This window comes from Oncorhynchus gorbuscha, unplaced genomic scaffold (assembly GCF_021184085.1).
Source record: "Oncorhynchus gorbuscha isolate QuinsamMale2020 ecotype Even-year unplaced genomic scaffold, OgorEven_v1.0 Un_scaffold_1707, whole genome shotgun sequence".
NCBI lineage: Eukaryota > Metazoa > Chordata > Actinopteri > Salmoniformes > Salmonidae > Oncorhynchus > Oncorhynchus gorbuscha.
The window spans coordinates 95280-109742 of NW_025744864.1; the positions used below are offsets into that span (position 1 = coordinate 95280).

General features: G+C 46.4%; 1 long non-coding RNA gene across 2 annotated transcripts; it reads right to left on the reverse strand.

Annotated features, from left to right (window-relative positions):
* Positions 1 to 34: 34 nt before the first annotated feature.
* On the reverse strand, positions 35 to 13554 carry LOC124017308. Of its 2 annotated transcripts, XR_006835488.1 has the most exons (5): positions 13520 to 13554; positions 12925 to 13079; positions 12010 to 12139; positions 1964 to 2018; positions 35 to 518 (listed from the first exon to the last, which is right to left on the reverse strand). It is a non-coding gene; the product is annotated as an uncharacterized LOC124017308 (long non-coding RNA). The 2 variants fall into 2 exon arrangements; XR_006835487.1 differs by lacking the exon at positions 35 to 518 and having other exon boundaries at positions 1751 to 2018.
* Positions 13555 to 14463: the final 909 nt, after the last annotated feature.

The following is a 14463-nucleotide window of genomic DNA, read 5'->3' on the forward strand; positions in this document are numbered from 1 at the left end:
AACACGGAAGGCAACTCAACGGCTGTAGTGCAGTTCTTCATTAAAGTATTTAAACTGGAACAACCAATTTAGTAATGGATTCAATATATCCAAGTAACATATTAATAGTTTAGAATTTTCTTAATTTTTCTGTAACATTCAAAGTCAGCAGGCTTTGTATTCTTGAGACCTTAGTCACTCCAAAAGTGAACCATCCACCTGGAAAAGCTTCCCCTGAACATTGAGAAAGAGGACATTCGTCATCTGCCTATGAGCTTAAGTCAAGTAAGTCCCATTAAATCCTCAGAAGTACACCAAGATAGCCAGAAGCATCTCATACACTTATTTTCTCTCATCTTGTGTACATAGAACTGTACTGCTCTGCAGTCCCTGTTTACTAGCGCTTGGGGAGAAGCAGAAATGCATTTCTCACAGTTTTGTTTTCCAAGTATTTTTCCCCATTCGGATAAAGTTCATCAAGGAATCTTCAACTGCATCCACCTCTATTGTCGACCAATACCTTTTAGTTCCTTTGTCAACTTTCTAAAGAGATGGCATTATGAATGACTACATTGAATAAATGTTGACTACAATACCGTACTTGAACATCTCTCTGTATTAACTGGCAAGCACCATGGTCTTGTAGCGGATGCGAGCTTCAACTGGAAGCCAGTGGAGAGAGCGGAGGAGCGGGGTGACGTGAGAGAACTTGGGAAGGTTGAACACAGACGGCTGCGGCGTTCTGGATGAGTTGTATTTAATGGAAAGGCAGGGAGCCCAGCCAACAGCGATTCAGTAATCCAAGGGAGATGACAATGCCTGGATTAGGACTTCCTTGTGAAACTCTGCGGATGTTGTAAGCATTACAGGAACGGGCCACAGCCTTGATGTTAGTTGAGACGACAGGGTGTTGTCCAGGATCACGCCAAGGTTCTTCCGCTCTGGGAGGAGGACACAAAGTTGTCAACCGTGATGGCGAGATCATGGCGGGCAGTCCTTCCCCGGGAGGAAGAGCAGCTCCGTCTTGCCAAAGTTCAGCTTGAGGTGGTGATCCGTCATCCACACTGATATGTCTGCCAGACATGCAGAGATGCGATTCGCCACCTGGTCATCAGAAGGGGGAAAGGAGAAGATTAATTTGTGTAGTCTGCATAGCAATGATAGGAGAGACCATGTGAGGTTATGACAGTGCCAAGTGACTTGGTGTTAGTGAGAATAGGAAGGGCCTACAACAGAGCCCTGGGGACACCATTGGTGAGAGCGCGTGGTGAGGAGACAGATTCTGTTCCACCTGGTAGGAGCGACCTGTCAGGTACGCAACAAGCGTGCGCCGGAGATGCCCAACTCGGAGAGGGTGGAGAGGAGGATCTGATGGTTCACAGTATCGAAGGCAGCCGATAGGTCTAGAAGGATGAGAGCAGAGGAGAGGGAGTTAGCTTTAGCGGTGCGGAGCGCCTCCGTGATACAGAGAAGAGCAGTCTCAGTTGAATGACTAGTCTTGAAACCTGACTGATTTGGATCTAAGATATTATCTCTACAAGGTTATAGCTGTATCTGCAGACAGTGTGTTGAAATTAAACTAACAATCCCAACTAAATAACTACATAAATAAGGATGTGAGAGGAGAATGTGCAATGCTGACATCAAAGCAGACTCAATCTGTATGGAATCTATGCCCAACCATCTGTTTGCAATGTAAACCTTCTAATAAAAGCAATACCTATTAAATCAAGGTCCCTCCCTCAAGAAAAACAATGTAAAGCGTGGTAATCCTTCTGTGTTATCATCTATCCTGACACACTAGTTCCAGATCTAACGTCTTGACTTGTGTCCAATCCAAACTGAACCGTTCTGTGCTGGCAGGGTTGGAAATACACTAACTGATAAAGACAGGATTGGACCAGCACAGTACGGCCATAAGTTGACACTACAGAGTGAAAATGCACTGACTGAAGACAGTAGGAAACATGTTTCCCGTGTGAACCTCTCTTTTGTCCCAGCTTTCCCTTGGTCATTGGCCCGAATCGCTGACATCTCTCCTGGAAAACATCAGTGGGAATCATGTCAGTTTCACCCAATCCAACCTATGAACCAATCCATAAGCGATAACTGTTGGAGCAACTCAAAATGCAGGTGTATAACAGCTGTGCCATTCAAGCCTATTGAATATGGTATGAGAGGGAGGCTACAGCCACACAAACCCTACAGATACAGCCATGTAGTGAGGGGAACGCACAATACCATGTTGAAATGAAGGCAGACTCCATCAGGATGGATCCTAAACTTTTTCACACCACTGTACAAGCCAAACTGAACCGTTCTGTGCTGGCATGGGAAACAACATCGCCACCCCGCTGATCCTCAACACTGGGGTCCCACAAGGGTGCATTCTCAGCCCTCACCTGTGGTCCCTGTTTACCCATGACTGCGTGGCCATGCACGCCTCCAACTCAATCATTAAGTTTGCAGACGACACTACAGTGGTAGGCTTGATTACCAACAATGACGACACAGCCTATAGGGAGGAGGTGAGGGCTCTCGGAGTGTGGTGTCAGGAAAATAACCTCACACTCAACGTCAACAAAACAAAGAAGATGATCGTGGACTTCAGGAAATAGCAGAGGGAGCACCCCCCTATCCGCTTCGACGGGACAGTAGTGGAGAAGGTGGAAATTTTTAAGTTCCTCGGCGTACACAAACTGAAAATGGTCCACCCACACAGACAGTATGGTGAAGGTGCAACAGCGCCTCTTCAACCTCAGGAGGCTGAAGAAATTTGGCTTGTCACCAAAAACACTCACAAACCTTTACAGATGCACAATCGAGAGCATCCTGTCGGGCCGTATCACCGCCTGGTGCGGCAACTGCTCCGCCCACAACCGTAAGGCTCTCCAGAGGGTAGTGAGGTCTGCACAACGCATCACCGGGGGCAAACTACCTGCCCTCCAGGACCATCCGTTGTCACAGGAAGGCCCAAAAGATCATCAAGGACAACAACCACCCGAGCCACTGCCTGTTCTCCCAGACTATCATCCAGAAGGTGAGGTCAGTACAGGTGCATCAAAACTGGGACCGAGAGACTGAAAAACCAGCTTCTATCTCAAGGCCATCAGACTGTTAAACAGCCATCACTGACATTGAGTGGCTGCTGCTTACATACTGACTCAAATCTCTAGCCACTTTAATAATAAAACATTGGATGTAATAAATGTATCACTAGTCACTTTTAACAATGCTACTTTCTAAACTGTTTACATACCCTACATTACTCATCTCATATGTATATACTGTACTCTATACCATCTTCCGTATCTCCCTCATCCATATACTTACATGTACATGTTCTTATTCTTCTTTTTAAATTTCACCTTTATATAACCAGGTAGGCTAGCTGAGAACAAGTTCTCAATTACAACTGCGACCTGGCCAAGATAAAGCAAAGCAGTGCAACACAAACAACAACACATACAATAGAAAACATCTACAGTGTGTCATGTTTGTCATTCATTGTCATGTCTTGTCCCTGTGCTCCCCATGCTATTCGTTTCCCTCTGCTGGTCTTGTTTGGTTCTATCACCACTCTCTCCCCCTCCCTCTCTCACTCTCTCTCTTCTCTCTGTCGTTCCGTTCCTGCTCCCAGCTGTGGAAATTACCCCTAATCATCATTTTCTTTCCACACCTGTTCCGATCCTTTCCCTGATTAGACTCCTATTTATTCCTTTGTGACAAAGTTCCTGTTCCATCGGTTCCTTGTTTTGTATTCCATGCTGTAATTGCGTTTCGCCCTGTCCTGCGTGTTTAAACACTGAGTGTATCACCCTGTCCTGAGTCGTGTTTTGTGCCTTAAGACGCTGGTGTGAAAGGTGTCACAGTTTTACGGCCTGCGCCTGGGGGAGCGACCTGCAGTCTGTGGCTGCTTCTCCAGTTGTTTTCCCCTCTTCTATCTAGAGGATTTCAGTCATTCGGTTTTGAGCATTAATAAACTCTGTTTCTGTTAAGTCGCTTTTTCCTGTCACCTGCATAAATAAGGAAAGACATACATGGACATGTTTCTGCTATTTCGCCATTTGGATAACCAGGCTAGGTTTTACCTAGCAAAGACAGTTCTCAATCTACGTCTCGTTTGGCCAAGTTACTCCCTGGCCTGCCAAACAACAACACAGAACACACAGGAATCAAACAACATACAATAGAAAACATCTACAGTGTGTCATGTTTGTCATTCATTGTCATGTCTTGTCCCTGTGCTCCCCATGCTATTCGTTTCCCTCTGCTGGTCTTGTTTGGTTCTATCCTTCTCTCTCCCCTCCCTCTCTCACTCTCTCGCTCTCTCTTCTCTCTGTCGTTCCGTTCCTGCTCCCAGCTGTTCCTATTCCCCTAATCATCATTTAGTCTTTCCACACCTGTTCCCGATCCTTTCCCCTGATTAGACTCCCTATTTATTCCTTTGTGATCCGTTCCTGTTCCATCGGTTCCTTGTTTTGTATTCCATGCTGTAATTGCGTTTCGCCCTGTCCTGTCGTGTTTTTGCCGTGATTGTGTATCACCCTGTCCTGTCGTGTTTTGTGCCTTCTTCAGACGCTGCGTGTGAGCAGGTGTCTCAGTTGACTACGGCCTGCGCCTACCCGGCGACCTGCAGTCTGTGGCCGCTTCTCCAGTTGTTTTCCCCTCTACTATCTAGAGGATTTCAGTCATTCGGTTTTGAGCATTAATAAACTCTGTTTCTGTTAAGTCGCGTTTGGGTCCTCCTTCACCTGCATAACAGAAGGAACCGATCAAAGAATGGACCCAGCGACTTCAGACGCTCGTTACACTGCCGTCGAGATCCAAGGAGCCATGCTCGGCAGACACGAGCAGGAATTGTCTGCTGCTCGCCATGCCGTGGAGAACCTGGCCGCTCAGGTTTCCGACCTCTCTGGACAGTTCCAGAGTCTACGTCTCGTGCCACCTGTTACTCCCTGGCCTGCCGAGCCTCCTGAACCCAGGGTTAATAACCCACCTTGCTACTCCGGGCAGCCCACTGAGTGCCGCTCCTTTCTCACGCAGTGTGAGATTGTGTTCTCTCTCCAACCCCACACATACTCTAGAGAGAGAGCTCGGGTTGCTTTCGTCATTTCACTCCTTACTGGCCGGGCTCGAGAATGGGGCACAGCTATCTGGGAGGCAAGGGCTGATTGCTCTAACAGATTCCAGAACTTTAAAGAAGAGATGATTCGGGTTTTTGACCGTTCAGTTTTTGGTGAGGAGGCTTCTAGGGCCCTGGCTTCCTTATGCCAAGGTGAACGGTCCATAACGGATTATTCCATTGAGTTTCGCACTCTTGCTGCCTCTAGTGAGTGGAACGAGCCGGCGCTGCTCGCTCGTTTTCTGGAGGGACTCCACGCAGTGGTTAAGGATGAGATTCTCTCCCGGGAGGTTCCTTCAGATGTGGACTCCTTGATTGCTCTCGCCATCCGCATAGAACGACGGGTAGATCTTCGTCACCGGGCTCGTGGAAGAGAGCTCGCATCAACGGTGTTTCCCTGCTCCGCATCGCAACCATCTCCCTCTGGCTTTGAGACTGAGCCCATGCAGCTGGGAGGGATTCGCATCTCGAATAAGGAGAGGGAACAGAGGATCACCAACCGCCTGTGCCTCTATTGCGGAGTTGCTGGACATTTTGTTATTTCATGTCCAGTAAGAGGCCAGAGCCCATCAGTAAGCGGAGGGCTACTGGTGAGCGCTACTACTCAGGTCCCTTCATCTAGATCTTGTACTACTATGTCGGTCCATCTACGCTGGACCGGTTCGGGTGCTACATGCAGTGCTTTGATTGACTCTGGGGCTGAGGGTTGTTTCATGGACGAAGCATGGGCTCGGAAACATAACATTCCTTTCAGACCGTTAGACAGGCCTACGCCCATGTTTGCCTTAGATGGTAGTCATCTTCCCAGTATCAAATTTGAGACACTACCTTTAACTCTCACAGTATCTGGTAACCACAGTGAGACTATATCTTTTTTGATTTTCCGTTCACCGTTTACACCTGTTGTTTTGGGTCACCCCTGGCTTGTATGTCATAATCCTTCTATTAATTGGTCTAGTAATTCTATCCTATCCTGGAACGTTTCTTGTCATGTGAAGTGTTTAATGTCTGCCATCCCTCCCATTTCTTCTGTCCCTACTTCTCAGGAGGAACCTGGCGATTTGACAGGAGTGCCGGAGGAATATCATGATCTGCGCACGGTCTTCAGTCGGTCCCGAGCCAACTCCCTTCCTCCTCACCGGTCGTATGATTGTAGTATTGATCTCCTTCCGGGGACCACTCCTCCTCGAGGTAGACTATACTCTCTGTCGGCTCCCGAACGTAAGGCACTCGAGGATTATTTGTCTGTGTCTCTTGACGCCGGTACCATAGTGCCTTCTTCCTCTCCGGCCGGGGCGGGGTTCTTTTTGTTAAGAAGAAGGACGGTACTCTGCGCCCCTGCGTGGATTATCGAGGGCTGAATGACATAACGGTTAAGAATCGTTATCCGCTTCCCCTTATGTCATCAGCCTTCGAGATTCTGCAGGGAGCCAGGTGCTTTACTAAGTTGGACCTTCGTAACGCTTACCATCTCGTGCGCATCAGAGAGGGGGACGAGTGGAAAACGGCGTTTAATACTCCGTTAGGGCATTTTGAGTACCGGGTTCTGCCGTTCGGTCTCGCCAATGCGCCAGCTGTTTTTCAGGCATTAGTTAATGATGTTCTGAGAGACATGCTGAACATTTTTGTTTTTGTCTATCTTGACGATATCCTGATTTTTTCTCCGTCACTCGAGATTCATGTTCAGCACGTTCGACGTGTTCTACAGCGCCTTTTAGAGAATTGTCTCTACGTAAAGGCTGAGAAGTGCTCTTTTCATGTCTCCTCCGTTACTTTTCTCGGTTCCGTTATTTCCGCTGAAGGCATTCAGATGGATTCCGCTAAGGTCCAAGCTGTCAGTGATTGGCCCGTTCCAAGGTCACGTGTCGAGTTGCAGCGCTTCTTAGGTTTCGCTAATTTCTATCGGCGTTTCATTCGTAATTTCGGTCAAGTTGCTGCCCCTCTCACAGCTCTTACTTCTGTCAAGACGTGTTTTAAGTGGTCCGGTTCCGCCCAGGGAGCTTTTGATCTTCTAAAAGAACGTTTTACGTCCGCTCCTATCCTCGTTACTCCTGACGTCACCAGACAATTCATTGTCGAGGTTGACGCTTCAGAGGTAGGCGTGGGAGCCATTCTATCCCAGCGCTCCCAGTCTGACGATAAGGTTCATCCTTGCGCTTATTTTTCTCATCGCCTGTCGCCATCTGAGCGCAACTATGATGTGGGTAACCGTGAACTGCTCGCCATCCGCTTAGCCCTAGGCGAATGGCGACAGTGGTTGGAGGGCGACCGTTCCTTTTGTCGTTTGGACAGACCATAAGAACCTTGAGTACATCCGTTCTGCCAAACGACTTAATGCCCGTCAAGCTCGTTGGGCGTTGTTTTTCGCTCGTTTCGAGTTTGTGATTTCTTACCGTCCGGGTAGCAAGAACACCAAGCCTGATGCCTTATCCCGTCTGTTTAGTTCTTCTGTGGCTTCTACTGATCCCGAGGGGATTCTTCCTTATGGGCGTGTTGTCGGGTTAACAGTCTGGGGAATTGAAAGACAGGTTAAGCAAGCACTCACGCACACTGCGTCGCCGCGCGCTTGTCCTAGTAACCTCCTTTTCGTCCCTGTTTCCACTCGTCTGGCTGTTCTTCAGTGGGCTCACTCTGCCAAGTTAGCGGGTCATCCCGGTGTTCGAGGCACTCTTGCGTCTATTCGCCAGCGCTTTTGGTGGCCGACTCAGGAGCGTGACACGCGCCGTTTCGTGGCTGCCTGTTCGGACTGCGCGCAGACTAAGTCGGGTAACTCTCCTCCTGCCGGTCGTCTCAGACCGCTCCCATTCCTTCTCGACCATGGTCTCACATTGCCTTAGACTTCATTACCGGTCTGCCTTTGTCTGCGGGGAAGACTGTGATTCTGACGGTTGTCGATAGGTTCTCTAAGGCGGCACATTTCATTCCCCTCGCTAAACTTCCTTCCGCTAAGGAGACGGCACAAATCATTATTGAGAATGTATTCAGAATTCATGGCCTCCCGTTAGACGCCGTTTCAGACAGAGGTCCGCAATTCACGTCACAGTTTTGGAGGGAGTTCTGTCGTTTGATTGGTGCGTCCGTCAGTCTCTCTTCCGGGTTTCATCCCCAGTCTAACGGTCAAGCAGAGAGGGCCAATCAGACGATTGGTCGCATACTACGCAGCCTTTCTTTCAGGAACCCTGCGTCTTGGGCAGAACAGCTCCCCTGGGCAGAATACGCTCACAATTCGCTTCCTTCGTCTGCTACCGGGTTATCTCCGTTTCAGAGTAGTCTGGGTTACCAGCCTCCTCTGTTCTCATCCCAGCTTGCCGAGTCCAGCGTTCCCTCCGCTCAAGCGTTTGTCCAACGTTGTGAGCGCACCTGGAGGAGGGTGAGGTCTGCACTTTGCCGTTACAGGGCACAGACGGTGAGAGCCGCCAATAAACGCAGGATTAAGAGTCCAAGGTATTGTTGCGGCCAGAGAGTGTGGCTTTCCACTCGCAACCTTCCTCTTACGACAGCTTCTCGTAAGTTGACTCCGCGGTTCATTGGTCCGTTCCGTGTCTCCCAGGTCGTCAATCCTGTCGCTGTGCGACTGCTTCTTCCGCGACATCTTCGTCGCGTCCATCCTGTCTTCCATGTCTCCTGTGTTAAGCCTTTTCTTCGCACCCCCGTTCGTCTTCCCTCCCCCTCCCGTCCTTGTCGAGAGCGCACCTATTTACAAGGTACATAAAATTATGGACATGCGTTCTCGGGGACGGGGTCCAATACCTAGTGGATTGGGAGGGTTACGGTCCTGAGGAGAGGAGTTGGGTTCCGTCTCGGGACGTGCTGGACCGTTCGCTCATCGATGATTTCCTCCGTTGCCGCCAGGATTCCTCCTCGAGTGCGCCAGGAGGCGCTCGGTGAGTGGGGGGGGTACTGTCATGTTTGTCATTCATTGTCATGTCTTGTCCCTGTGCTCCCCATGCTATTCGTTTCCCTCTGCTGGTCTTGTTTGGTTCTATCCTTCTCTCTCCCCCTCCCTCTCTCACTCTCTCGCTCTCTCTTCTCTCTGTCGTTCCGTTCCTGCTCCCAGCTGTTCCTATTCCCCTAATCATCATTTAGTCTTTCCACACCTGTTCCCGATCCTTTCCCCTGATTAGACTCCCTATTTATTCCTTTGTGATCCGTTCCTGTTCCATCGGTTCCTTGTTTTGTATTCCATGCTGTAATTGCGTTTCGCCCTGTCCTGTCGTGTTTTTTGCCGTGATTGTGTATCACCCTGTCCTGTCGTGTTTTGTGCCTTCTTCAGACGCTGCGTGTGAGCAGGTGTCTCAGTTGACTACGGCCTGCGCCTACCCGAAGCGACCTGCAGTCTGTGGCCGCTTCTCCAGTTGTTTTCCCCTCTACTATCTAGAGGATTTCAGTCATTCGGTTTTGAGCATTAATAAACTCTGTTTCTGTTAAGTCGCGTTTGGGTCCTCCTTCACCTGCATAACACAGTGGGGCAAAAAAGTATTTAGTCAGCCACCAATTGTGCAAGTTCTACCACTTGAAAAGATGAGGCCTGTAATTTTCATCATAGGTACACTTCACCTATGACAGACAACATGAGAAGGAAAATAAATCCAGAAAATCACATTGTAGGATTTTTAATGAATTGATTTGCAAATTATGGTGGGAAATAAGTATTTGGTCACCTACAAACAAGCAAGATTTCTGGCTCTCACAGACCTGTAACTTCTTGAAGACATACAAGACCACTGATTATCTCCCTCGATCTGGGGCTCCACGCAAGATCTCACCCCGTGGGGTCAAAATAACCACAAGAACGGTGAGCAAAAATCCCAGAACCACACGGGGGGACCTAGTGAATGACCTGCAGAGAGCTGAGACCAAAGTAACAAAGCCTACCATCAGTAACACACTATGCCGCCAGGGACTCAAATCCTGCAGTGCCAGACGTGTCCCCCTGCTTAAGCTAGTACATGTCCAGGCCCGTCTGACGTTTGCTAGAGAGCATTTGGATGATCTAGAAGAAGATTGGGAGAATGTCATATGGTCAGATGAAACAAAAATATAACTTTTTGGTAAAAACTCAATTCGTCGTGTTTGGAGGACAAAGAATGCTGAGTTGCATCCAAAGAACACCACTGTGAAGCATGGGGGTGGAAACATCATGCTTTGGGGCTGTTTTTCTGCAAAGGGAACAGGACGATTGATCCGTATAAAGGAAAGAATGAATGGGGCCATGTATCGTGAGATTTTGAGTGAAAACCTCCTTCCATCAGCAAGGGCATTGAAGATGAAACGTGGCTGGGTCTTTCAGCATGACAATGATCCCAAACACACCGCCCGGGCAATGAAGGAGTGGCTTCGTAAGAAGCATTTCAAGGTCCTGGAGTGGCCAAGCCAGTCTCCAAATCTCAACCCCATTTTAAATCTTTGGAGGTAGTTGAAAGTCTGTGTTGCCCAGCAACAGCCCCAAAACATCACTGCTCTAGAGGAGCTCTGCATGGAGGAATGGGCCAAAATACCAGCAACAGTGTGTGAAAACCTTGTGAAGACTTACAGAAAATGTTTGACCTCTGTTATATACCCTTTGTTGGCAATGACAAAGTATTGAGATAAACTTTTGTTATTGATCAAATACTTATTTTTCTACCACAATTTGCAAATAAATTCATTAAAAATCCTACAATATGATTTTCTGGATTTTTTTTTCTCACTTTGTCTGTCATAGTTGAAGTGTACCTATGATGAAATTACAGGCCTCTCTCATCTTTTTAAGTGGGAGAACTTGCACAATTGGTGGCTGACTAAATACTTTTATGCCCCACTGTATATAAAGTGTGCAAATGAGGTAGGATAACAGAGGTAAGGCAATAAATAGGCCATAGTGGCGAAATAATTACAAAATAGCAATTAAACACTGGAGTGATAGATGTGCAGAAGATGAGTATACACGTAGAGATACTGGGGTGCAAAGGAGCAAAATAAATCAAATAGATAACAGTATGGGGATGAGGAAGTTGGATGGGCTGATTACAGGAGGGCTATGTACTGGTGCAGTGATCTATGAGCTGCTCGGACAGCTGGTGCTTAAAGCTAGTGAGGGAGATATGAGTCTCCAGCTTCAGTGATTTTTGCAGTTCGTTCCAGTCATTGGCAGCAGAGAACTGGAAGGAAAGGCGGCCGAAGGAGGAATTGGCTTTGAGGGTGACCAGTGAAATATACCTGCTGGAGTGCTACGGGTGGGTGCTGCTATGGTGACCAGTGAGCTGAGATAAGGCGGGGTTTTACCTAGCAAAGACTTATAGATGACCTGGAGCCAGTGGGTTTGGCGACGAATATGAAGCGAGGGCCAGCCAACGAGAGCACACAGGTCGCAATGGTGGGTAGTATATGGGGCTTTGGTGACAAAACGGATGGCACTGTGATAGACGGCATCCAATTTGCTGAGTAGAGTGTTGGAGGCTATTTTGTAAATGACATCGCCGAAGTCAAGGATCGGTAGGATAGTCAGTTTTACGAGGGTACGTTTGGCAGCATGAGTGATGGATGCTTTGCTGCGAAATAGGAAGCTGATTCTAGATTTAATTTTGGATTGGAGATGCTTAATGTGAGTCTGGAAGGAGAATTTACAGTCGAACCAGACACCTAGGTATTTGTAGTTGTCCACATATTCTAAGTCAGAACCATCCAGAGTAGTGATGCTGGGCGTGCGGGCAGCTGTGAGCAGCGATCGGTTGAAGAGATAAGGTAGTTGTTGTGAAATTGTTAGATTACTTGTTAGATATTACTGCACAATCGGAAATAGAAGCACAAGCATTTCGCTACACTCGTATAAACATCTACTAACCATGTACATGTGACCAATAACATTTTATTTGACTACAGAGTGAAAATGCACTGACATATCAGAGGTATAGGTATAGGCATACCAGTCAGATTTTCTTCATAGACACTGCCTTCCTCTGATGATCCTGATGGCCCTGGGACATAACCATCTTCACTATTGTCAATACTAGATATTGAGTCATCAGTCTTGTATCCAAGCATAGCTTTGGTCAACTGTATTGCAGAAAAAAGCATCTTAGATGCAACTAAAGCACATCTGATTTCATGGATGGACTTAACGAGAAACAGTATGAGTGATATAGCTAAAGGAAGGGATGTGAATTGGCAGTCCTACCAAATTTGACACTTTACACAATCCTTATTCCTGTTGTGGTGATTCACTCTTTTGAGTGCAAAGCCAAACTAACTAGAAACTTATTTCTCTTTGGGTAAGAAAGGGTGATAAAAAAAACTGCCAAAACGTAAATAAAATAATTAAATGAGGGGATTTATTTAAATATTTCAGCACACATGCATGCTTATGACTTGACAAAACAGATGAAAATGAACTGGCATTTCTAGCTTGCTTGTAAACCAATTCAAGTTACACTGGCAATATTATTTTCCAATGCATGTAACATTGGGTTAACCACAAACATGTATTCTGAATCAAAGACATTTTGACCAATTATGCTAAACTAGCACGCTAACCGCTAGCTAGCACGCTATTCAATAGCAAGCAGTAAATAAATATAAGGTAAAAACATGCAAAGTAACAATTGCACGTTAATGAATTGTTTGGATGAGCCTACCAATTTCAATCTCATGATGAAGTATATATGATACAATGCGGCTTTCGGACATTGTCAATGCATGTTGGATTCCACCGAAAGACATACATGAGCTAACATTAATTACAAATAAAGACAAATGGAACATGCATTGCTTGCCAATACACCACATGCAACCACATACAATTTTAGTTAACATATTGGTTAACAGTTTAGTTAATAGCTTACCTTCTTGCATGAATGCGAACGTCTGCAACCATCCTCCTCTTCCTTTAAAAAACGTGCTGCACAGCTACTTTTGTTGTGATCATGCTCAGGCAGAGACAGGCTTGCCAGGTCAATTTCACATTTCTAGTAAATCCAGTCAAAACTCCCTTCAAAGCCTGAAAACGTTCACAATCTCAGCAGATTACAGGGAAATTAATTGATGTAAAAAAAAAGATCATGTTGGTAACGGTGCAATATAGAAGTAGTATAAAAACCTGCAGATTTCTGAATATGTGTGCAATATTATTACTGTCACTGTCAAGTTCAGACCTTAGTTCCTTTATTATGTCTTTGTGTTAGTTTGGTCAGGGCGTCAGTTGGGGTGGGTAGTCTATGTTATTTTTTCTATGTTGTATTTCTGTGTTTGGCCTGGGATGGTTCGCAATCAGAGGCAGCTGTCGATCGATAGTTGTCTCTGAGAATCATACTTGGGTAGCCTGTTTTCCCCATTTTGGTTATCGGTGATTGTTTTCTGTGTCTGTGTTTTCCACACAGAACTGTTTCGGTTTCAATTTGTGTAGGGTTCAGTTTTGATTAAAAGTATGAGAACACTTACCACGCTGCGTATTGGTCCGATCCTTCCTACTCCTCCCAAGAAGAGGACGAAAACCGTGACAGTCACCTACATTTCCTTAGACAATTTGGGTTTGTAGCTTACACAGTCAGTATTAGTGAGGTGTTCAGTGCAGCTACTTGAATGGTCTGTAGACTTGCTGACACAAAAGCAGCTTATGGCAGGTTAAGATTCTTGCTCGCAACCTAACCTCTCAGCAATCAGGTTCACTACCTGCACACAGACCAAACAGCCTAGTGATATTAACAGCCATCTCTTACTATAGGCACTCAGCTACTCTCACCATCTCTCTTTCTCTCTCATAACAGGCCTTTTTTAAAATCCTATTCGCATTTACCCTCCACTAGAACCCTGGTTTCACAAGATGGAATAAAATGTACTGATAATAAGTGATTTCAACTTTGTACTGCTGTGAAGACGTAGGCCGTTACATCAGAATTGATCTCTTTGCAAAAAGCCTCAAGAAAACTTGTAATAAACTTGGATAGCTGATGGATAACTGATGTTCATATCTTAAAGGACAAGTCCCTATAAGCTTTTGTCAGGAATCAGGACTAGGTTAATAAATCCAACGCAACTGCATGTTTTAAAAATGGTAGGCTATCTTATGGTAGGCCTAGTTATAAAATGACATTATAGGCCGACACTGTACACTATAGGCCTATTTTTTTGCCGGATTGGAGAATGTCTGCAATTGTCTTGCCTAGTGCAGCAAAACTGCCAAAACATGGCCTGGTCATGAATGAAAGCATCTGTTCAAAATGGGGTAGAACTGAGGGAACATAAGGCGGACCCCAGGATTTCAGCTTCCTGTGTTAGCTGTTGTTATCTTCTTGCAGCGTTTATTTGTAGATAGACTCACCCCAACAGGGAGTTATGAGTTGGGAGATATAATAAAAATGTCTGCTTAATGCTTTTGAGGGAGC